Source organism: Anarrhichthys ocellatus, unplaced genomic scaffold (assembly GCF_004355925.1).
Source record: "Anarrhichthys ocellatus isolate YVR2014 unplaced genomic scaffold, GSC_Weel_1.0 scaffold2185, whole genome shotgun sequence".
Classification (NCBI taxonomy): Eukaryota; Metazoa; Chordata; class Actinopteri; order Perciformes; family Anarhichadidae; genus Anarrhichthys; species Anarrhichthys ocellatus.
In genome coordinates this window covers 1-8,104 of record NW_022282159.1, presented here as the reverse complement: position 1 = coordinate 8,104, position 8,104 = coordinate 1, and the positions used below count along the sequence as shown (strand labels likewise).

The 8,104-nt window shown below is 40.8% G+C and overlaps 1 pseudogene; it reads right to left on the bottom strand.

The window, feature by feature from the left end:
- Window positions 1–1,189: 1,189 nt before the first annotated feature.
- On the bottom strand, window positions 1,190–2,872 carry LOC116378193 (uncharacterized; annotated as a pseudogene).
- Window positions 2,873–8,104: the final 5,232 nt, after the last annotated feature.

Genomic DNA, 8,104 nt, shown 5'->3' with positions numbered 1-8,104 from the left:
TGGATATCTACAAAAGTACCACGGTCGGTTTGTTTTGTTTATCTCTGAAAGGTCAGATCACCGCTCACTAATGCTGTCACAGCAGTATTCAGTCACTTCCAAATGCAGCAGGTTTATTGAAAACGTTTTGTTTTTTTTAACCCTATGAACACTAGTTATGAAGGTCCGCCTGGTCTTTTTTGTCTTTTTTCTTCAATAAATATGTTAGACAATGTCCTTTTTGAAAATTATTTTGCTCCTTTTTTCAGGAGAAATGTAACTTTCAAAATCAGGCAAGTATTTGTCATTGTTATATGTTATAAATGCTTAAAACAAGTGTGTAATAACAAAAAAGTAAATAAACGGATTTGAATTTTCATCAGTTTCTCTTTATTCACCGACAAATACACGTGTTGAAAGGGACTGTAATTGGGGCTCTGCAATTATGTAAGGTTATAAAATGTTAATAAGTTCCTTTAACCCTCCTCTTACCTTCAAATTTACTAACATCTTTTATCCTTGGGGTCAATTTTTGATCCCAGCAATTTAAACCTCCAGAAAATGATAATTAAAATTGTTACCCAAGTTTATGTGTCAGGTACTTTTACAATGTTTGTTGACTACCTAAATAGCCCTTTATATAAAACAACCCCCCCCCCCACACACACACACACACACACACATACATCCAGAACACCTGTTACGCGACATTGAGAAATATGCAGATCACCATAAAATCTCACTGATTGACTCAAAATTGGAAAGAGATATCTTTTTGGTGTTTTAATGGCTTTATATTATTTCTAAGTGCATATTTTTGTTATCTATAACATTTGGAATGAAAAACAATTTTTGTTATCAAGAATAGTGGCATGTATTATGTTCGGGTCAATTTGACCCCAGGAAAAGCAAACAATTTCAAAAATTTAGAAGGATTTTATTTTTAAAACAGAACATCATCATCATCAGAACATCAGTAAGGAACACATAACAGTTCTTTATATACAAAAAAACTATAAAAAAGTACATTTGTGCATTGTGTCAGGGATTGTTGTCAGGGATTGTTCTATGCTACTCTAAGTGCTATATGTATGTGTGAGATAGTAAAAAGCAAAGTTACATAGTCACTAAAATGAGTTTGACAGAATATAAACAGTATATTATTTTTCCTTCAGGCCACCAGAAGGTACATTCCAGCCTTTTGTCTGCACTACTGTTCAGATGAAGTGCAGAGAGTGCATGCATGTTCCTTGCAGACGTATTTCATGCATTTCACACAGGTGTTGCTGGTCTTGGAGTCATTTCTGTTGGGACAGACCTGGCAACTGCCACGTTTCTTGCCTGCAGTTTGAACCACTGGAGGAGTTGGGGTGAGTGTCTCTGTTTGGATGTCCTTCACAACAGTTATAGCAGCTGTTGATGCTCTTGGAAGGCACCGTCTTCTCTCGATATGAGGATTCACCAACGCGTAACCCAGCTGCTCCAGGAAAATCCTCTTTTGACTCAGTTTTTCGCTGTTCCAGTCCTTGTATATTTCCCTCCATATTACAAAGGCATTGTAGGCGCTCACATCAATGATGTTGAAGAAAATTACAAGGGGCCAACGGGCAGTCATGCGTCGGCAGCTGTATGTGGCTGTGACCTTGTCCAGGTTATCAACCCCTCCCTTTTTCTCATTGTAATCCAAGACCATTTGTGTTTTTTTGTCTTCTCTGGTGCTCAGGACAGCATCTTTATGCATGGTGCTCATCAGCAGGACATGTTTCCCTTTCTTGGGGCAATAGGAGACGACAGTAGCTGTGTCAGTGAAGGCAAACATTGAAGATGTTACCTTCCTCTTCTTCATCACAAGCAGCTCAGTGGGAAGCTGTGGCTTGTTTTTTCTCACGGTCCAACATGGTAACCTTCCTTTTCAGCAGTTCTTCACCCAGGGCGTACGATGTAAAAAAATGATCACATGTAATGTTATGACCATTCAGTCCTTCAGCCATGTCAAGTACCACCCTCATGTCCTGATTTTTTTCAGGCGCTTCCCCAGGGGATTTACCAGTGTACACCTGCATATTCCAGGCATAGCTGGACTGTGCATCACATGCTGCCCATATTTTGATACTGTATTTGGCCGGTTTGCTCAGAACGTATTGTCTGAAGGGACAGCGTCCACGAAATGCAACCAGACATTCATCCACAGTCACGTGGGGGCCTGGATTGTAAAGAAACCCACTTGTCCCATACATCCCGTATTGCTGCGAGTTTGTCACGCTCTCGTCGGCCCTGCCTTGTTTCTCTGTCATCAAAGCGTATGACACGGGAGAAAACATGGAAGGTGTTTAGCGACATGGTGGCTGGAAATACTGCCCTTCCAGTGTCAGCAGCCCAAAGGCTTGCTGTTGCTTCGCTTTTTGACTTGTACACTCCTGCCAAAATGAGCAAACAAATGTAGGCTTTCAAGTGGGTCACATCCAAGTCTTTCCAACTGTCTGCATACACGTGCCTCCCCTCTAAATTTGTCATCTCAAGTATATCCTTTTCAATTGATTGTTATGAAGAGCTCAAATGTAGATTTTATATCTTGGACATGGCTGACAGTGTATCTGGTGGGGCCTGGAACCATTTTGATGACATTAGCAGCACTAAGTCTACCCTGTCGTTCAAGTGGGGAGACGGACCATAATAACTTTCCATTTTTGGAAGGTAGTGTGTTTGCTGGTGGTTGAGAGACAACAGGAGGGTCAACACTGAGGGTCTCATTCTCATCAGAGGAGGATGCCTCATAATCAGGGTCCTCCTCAACATCATCCTCTGTCTCAGACACATTCTCCTCTATGTCACTTTCATGGTCAAAGAGCTGTGACAACACCTCATTGACAGAAAATCTTTCTTTAGAAGTCATTTTCAGTTGAGAGCAGAAAGAGAGAGCACACAGAGCACCAAGATAAATGGTTTGGAAGGCTGCTGTGCAAGCTTTTATAGCACTCACAGGCGCTCAGTCTCACAGTAGCCCCTCGCGCAGCAGTCCCAGCTGCAGTCTGACCCCCCCACCAAACCCAAATTGATTCAAATGTGTTACTTTGTAGATTATTTGATAATATTGCAGGTGCAGGTGCTTGTGCTTGCAGGTGCAGATCTTGTGTCTGTGACAAGGCACCCTCTGACCTGTGGATGACCTTATATGTTTTATACAGCTAAAACAGCCTGGGGTCAAATTGACCCCAAAGAACACCGATGCATACAGCAAGTGTACAGGACATTGAAAACATTTTATGTTTACCCAGTTGTCCCCGTTAAATTAGGAAAAGTCATTAAATATGAAGCGAAAGAAATGATGTCAATCATTTATTTAGAGACGTTAAACATTGAATGGGGTCAAATTGAGCCCAAAAGTAACAGGAAGGTTAATACCCATTATTCTTAGTGTATAAGTATGTTTTATGTAAGTGAAGTTATCCTACTCTGTGTTGCGATAACCTCAGTTTCCACCGCAAATGCTGATGATATGGTTGGAATTTTAGTGACATTAATTTATTGAGCACGTGCTGTGACTTTGCAAACTCAAATTAAGCATTGTAGGACCAGCAGAGAATTTTTTGCTTTGACTTTCTTTAGTCGATTTTAGCTTTAGTATTTTCTAGAGCTTTACCGCCAAATTTCCTGTAAATAGCAGAAGGGAGCCTAATTGCATGTCCACCACTCAAGTCTGCAGGGGCCCAGCAGAGGACGCTAATGTGACACACAAAACACTTGTCTCTGTGGGAAACTGTGAGGAATTTAAGTATTAAAAGCATTCTTAGTATGTTTAATAGCACCCCTAGTGGTGGATATTGTATGTTTAGAGTATATTTACTTATAGAAGTGTTAAACCATAAAAGCATAATCATTGAATGTATTAAACTAAAAAGTATAGTCACTGAATGTTTTGAACCATGAAGGTGAGGGATTTTGAGTGAGGCTTTTCAGATGCGCCCATATGAATCAGTGAAGGATGGCCAAGCAAGGATGAAGGTGTATGCTGCTTTAAGGAAGGAGGGGGGCCGGTTCAGAAGAGGAGTGATTGACCAGGCCAGCGGGTCAAAGGCCAGGAGGGGCTTATTGGATTTCAGCCAATCACTGAGTAACTGTTTTTGCATTTGTGGGATAATAAATCCATTTGATTTTGACTCGAACCAGCTGTTCTGTTTTGGAGGTGGTTGATAAGCACATGGCAAGGGGGATGGGCGGATTCTCTCTTTGAACAGAAGTTCTGTGTCCTAACAAAACTAATGATAATAAGTTGTAAATTATATTGACAGGAATAGAGGAGGAAATAATATGAAAATGATATGGATAAGTAATAACTTAAATTCACAGTAATCTTAGCAAATAATGGCCAGTGATGGCAAGTGAAATCATTAACTCTGTTACACATGAATCTGAAAATATCTTCAAAATCAGTTAAAGCAGTAGCCTGAAAATCCATGTTGAGTAAAAACCTTTCAGAGCTCCCAGTGTGGTTTGACTTGGGCCAGTGATCGGGTTTTCTCCAGCTTAAAGCTGTTTAGCATTGAAATTTGCAGAATCTTATCTTCACAAGCAGCGGTATCTGCTCTGCTTGCACTAGATCAAGATTGAAGTAATCCCCGACAGTATACTTGACAGAGTTCAAAACGATGCGTTTACTCTTCCAGAGCTTCTCATCAACAGCAATGGGTATCTCCAAGCTCTGAAAATGAGCCTGCAAGTTCACTGGAAGGTCTTCAAGGGACAACTCACTGGCTGCTGCTTTTGCATCATCATCTGTGATGAGACTTTGAGACTGCCACTCCCAACTAGGGATGGGTATCGTTTGGGTTTTTTCCGATACCGGTGCCTGAACCGATACTTTAAAAAAAAAGAAGCACAAAACGACGATTGACGACATTAAAGAAAGGCTTTTTATTGCCAAGGCAAATTTTTTTCTTCAAACTATGAACAATATATTAACTGTTAACAACAGTTTACAATATATTTCAATAAATACAAAACACACACACACTCTGTATACACACTACAGCTTCAAACTTCAGCAATCCTTTTGCAGAAATATGAGCATATTTGCCTTCTCTGGCAAAATATGACACCTCTCCTGAATAATTGCATGACCTGCACAGGAGAAAACCCTCTCAGATGGTGTCGATGAGGCCTGTAGACACAGGTATGTGTCTGAAAGTGCAAACAATATGGGGAGGCTGTCCCACTTAATCCACCACCAGGCTGCAGGGTCTTGTCCTGATGGGATTGAAGGCAGACTTTTGTAGATCTCAATCTCTTTCTGGACCTGTTCAGCGATGGAGAGGGCACTGCCTTTAGTGGTCGTTGCCTGAAGAAGCTCTCGGTCCTCATCCACGAACAGCTCCTCTTGGGCCGACTTCTTGGCATGCTTGGCACGAAAAATACATAAAAGTAGTGTTTAGACAAACATGCTTCAAAAGAAATGCATTCATTTGAGATGTTTCATGATTATGGACTTACATGTTTCTCTGCCTTGTCCTCCTCATGGTCATCCGATCCATCTTCCTCAATGTCCTGAAGGCCCTCCATTGGAAGCTGTAGACACAATTTTGCACATATAAATAGCAATACTTCATCATAGAAACTGTAACATGGCACACATGGGAAACAAGGATGAGCATAAAATACCTGTTCTGTTGCACTGCCAACTGCTGCTTTCTCCAACCTGTCCCAGGCATCAGAAACAGCACACACAAGTCTGCCCTTGAAGCGAGGGTCCATCAAAGTGGCCTCCTGGAGCAAGTTCTGAATGTCTTCATCCTGTAATGAAAAGATGACAAACTATTTAGTGTCCAACTGTAAAAATGATATGGTTTGCCCTCTTTCTTTGTAAGCATAGGCTCTGCATGGAAATAGAAAATACCTGGTATCGTTTTTTCAGATCTCCCCAGACCTTCTCTTTCACAGAACTGGTAAACGGGGTGTCCTCTTCAGCCACCTTGAAATGCACCTCCAGCTTAGTCAGGATGGGGAGAATTTGGCGACATGTGGGGGACCTCTCACTGGATACACAGAGGGTTGAGGTGTACAACAACTTCATGATGTTGACAAACTCCTCTGCTTTCTGGAAGTCGTCGTCAGTGAGCCTTTCCAGTCTGGGGTTGAAAAGATGATAAGAATTAAATATCAACTATTATTATGTTGTTACTCATTGTTTAACAACTGATCTTCTTATCCATCAACTCACCTGTCTTTCTCCATTGGCTTCCTGAGTCGTTGGTCAAGTGATGCTGCCTGGATGGCCGGGTACTGCTCCAAAAACCTCTCCACCATCAGGAAAAGGGAGTTCCACTGTGTTCTGACATCCAGAATCAAGTTGTGTTCTGGCAGATCTGAAACACAAATACACATTTTGATTTACAATCTACACTGCTGAAGATGTTTGAAACAAACATATATTTTTTTAGATTTATAAGGCTACGCTACTTAACTTACCGAGAAGTCGCTGCTTCTCCTGCAGGACGGTTTTGGCCATGGTGGACCTCTTCAGCCACACCACGACAGCTCGAAGTTTGGCACACCACTTTGTAATGGCACTGATGCTGTAAACCTTCTGTGCTGCCAGGTTTAGGGTATGGGCGAAGCACCTTTAAAAACTTCAATGTCTTCAGTGCGACATCCATATTGCTGGCGTTGTCTACTGTGGCAGCTACAACTTTCGTGTTCAGAGAGAATTCCACCAGAATGCTATTTATCTTGTTTGCCACCACCAGGCCTGTCTGTGACTCATACACAGCTTTGGTGTTTAGCACCTTCTGCTTAATGTGGCCATGACTGGTGTAGTGTACAGTAACTGTTAAATAGTGGTCCTGTGCCACACTGGTCCACCCATCACTTGTAATAGCAGCCTTATTAACTTGTGCTAACTCCTGAATAACATTCTGTTTCTCAACAGAGTACCATGCAGGAATTAGTTTATTGGACAGATCATCCCTGGATGGTGGTCGGTAGCGAGGATTGGCAGTGGTCATCTCTCTGTATAAAATAAATTTGAGGATATTTATTAGTCTTTTTGAAGAATTGTCTTAATGGAACAGATTTTACACAAATATTGTTTTCACATCACTTTTTTACCCGAACCATGGAGATTCCACAGTGGAAAAAGAATGCAGTCTCTTGACCACAAATTTGGTCACAGACCTCTGGAGTTCCTCCACCTTCTCTTTTGTTAAATGAGCCTTCTTTGCCAAGGTGAATGGGGTCACTGTTGAAGCTGGAGAGCCAAAAATATAAACATAAATAATGTTAAATATTTTACAGGCAACAGAAGCATCACTGCACATGCCATCGCTAGTTTCATTAACATTACACTGACTTACAATTAGTCTCAGAAAGAGATATCATTTATTTTTGTAAATCTGGCAGCCTTATTTGGAGTACATGGGTACAACACTAACAGTACCGTAGGACTGTAACTATTTAGAGCTCTGAGTTACAATATACACTGTGTCATTGCAGTCTCTTTGTGCTGTCACTTTATGCACCAACCTTTTTTTTTGGGTTGGGGGGGGGGGAATTATTTATTTACTTAATTTTATTTCATCTATTTGTGTATTTATTTAATTTTTTTCTTAACTTGTTATGTCATTTTTTGTAATGTTTAATGTACTGTACACTCTGCATGTTCTCTTGCATTGTTAAAAAAACAACCATGTTATAGTTTGCAATAAAATACTTGGAAAGTGACTGTAGGTGACCATCAGCAACTTTCAATTAGTCACCGAGAGGCTAAGTAGGGGAGACTAACCTGCGGACGCGCTGGCTGTAAATGATTTCCGGAATCCAGTGGCTGAGTTTTGAGTGTTTATTTCTGGACGACAAACTAACTTTGGTGACATTTCTTGGCTTTCTCCTTTGGTGTACACAGGCGATCAGCAACGTCAACAAATGACAATAATAATGTGAATAATGTGTAAATAGCGGTCAACATTTCCTAACTAATTAATTCCTTAAACTAGACCAGGGGTCGGCAACCTTTACTGTCCAAAGAGCCACTTTGCCCTATTTTCCACCAAATAAAATTTGTCTGGAGCTGCAAAAGCTATTTGATCTCACAGCTTATAAAGTTTTATATATAGTTATATTATATATACAAAAA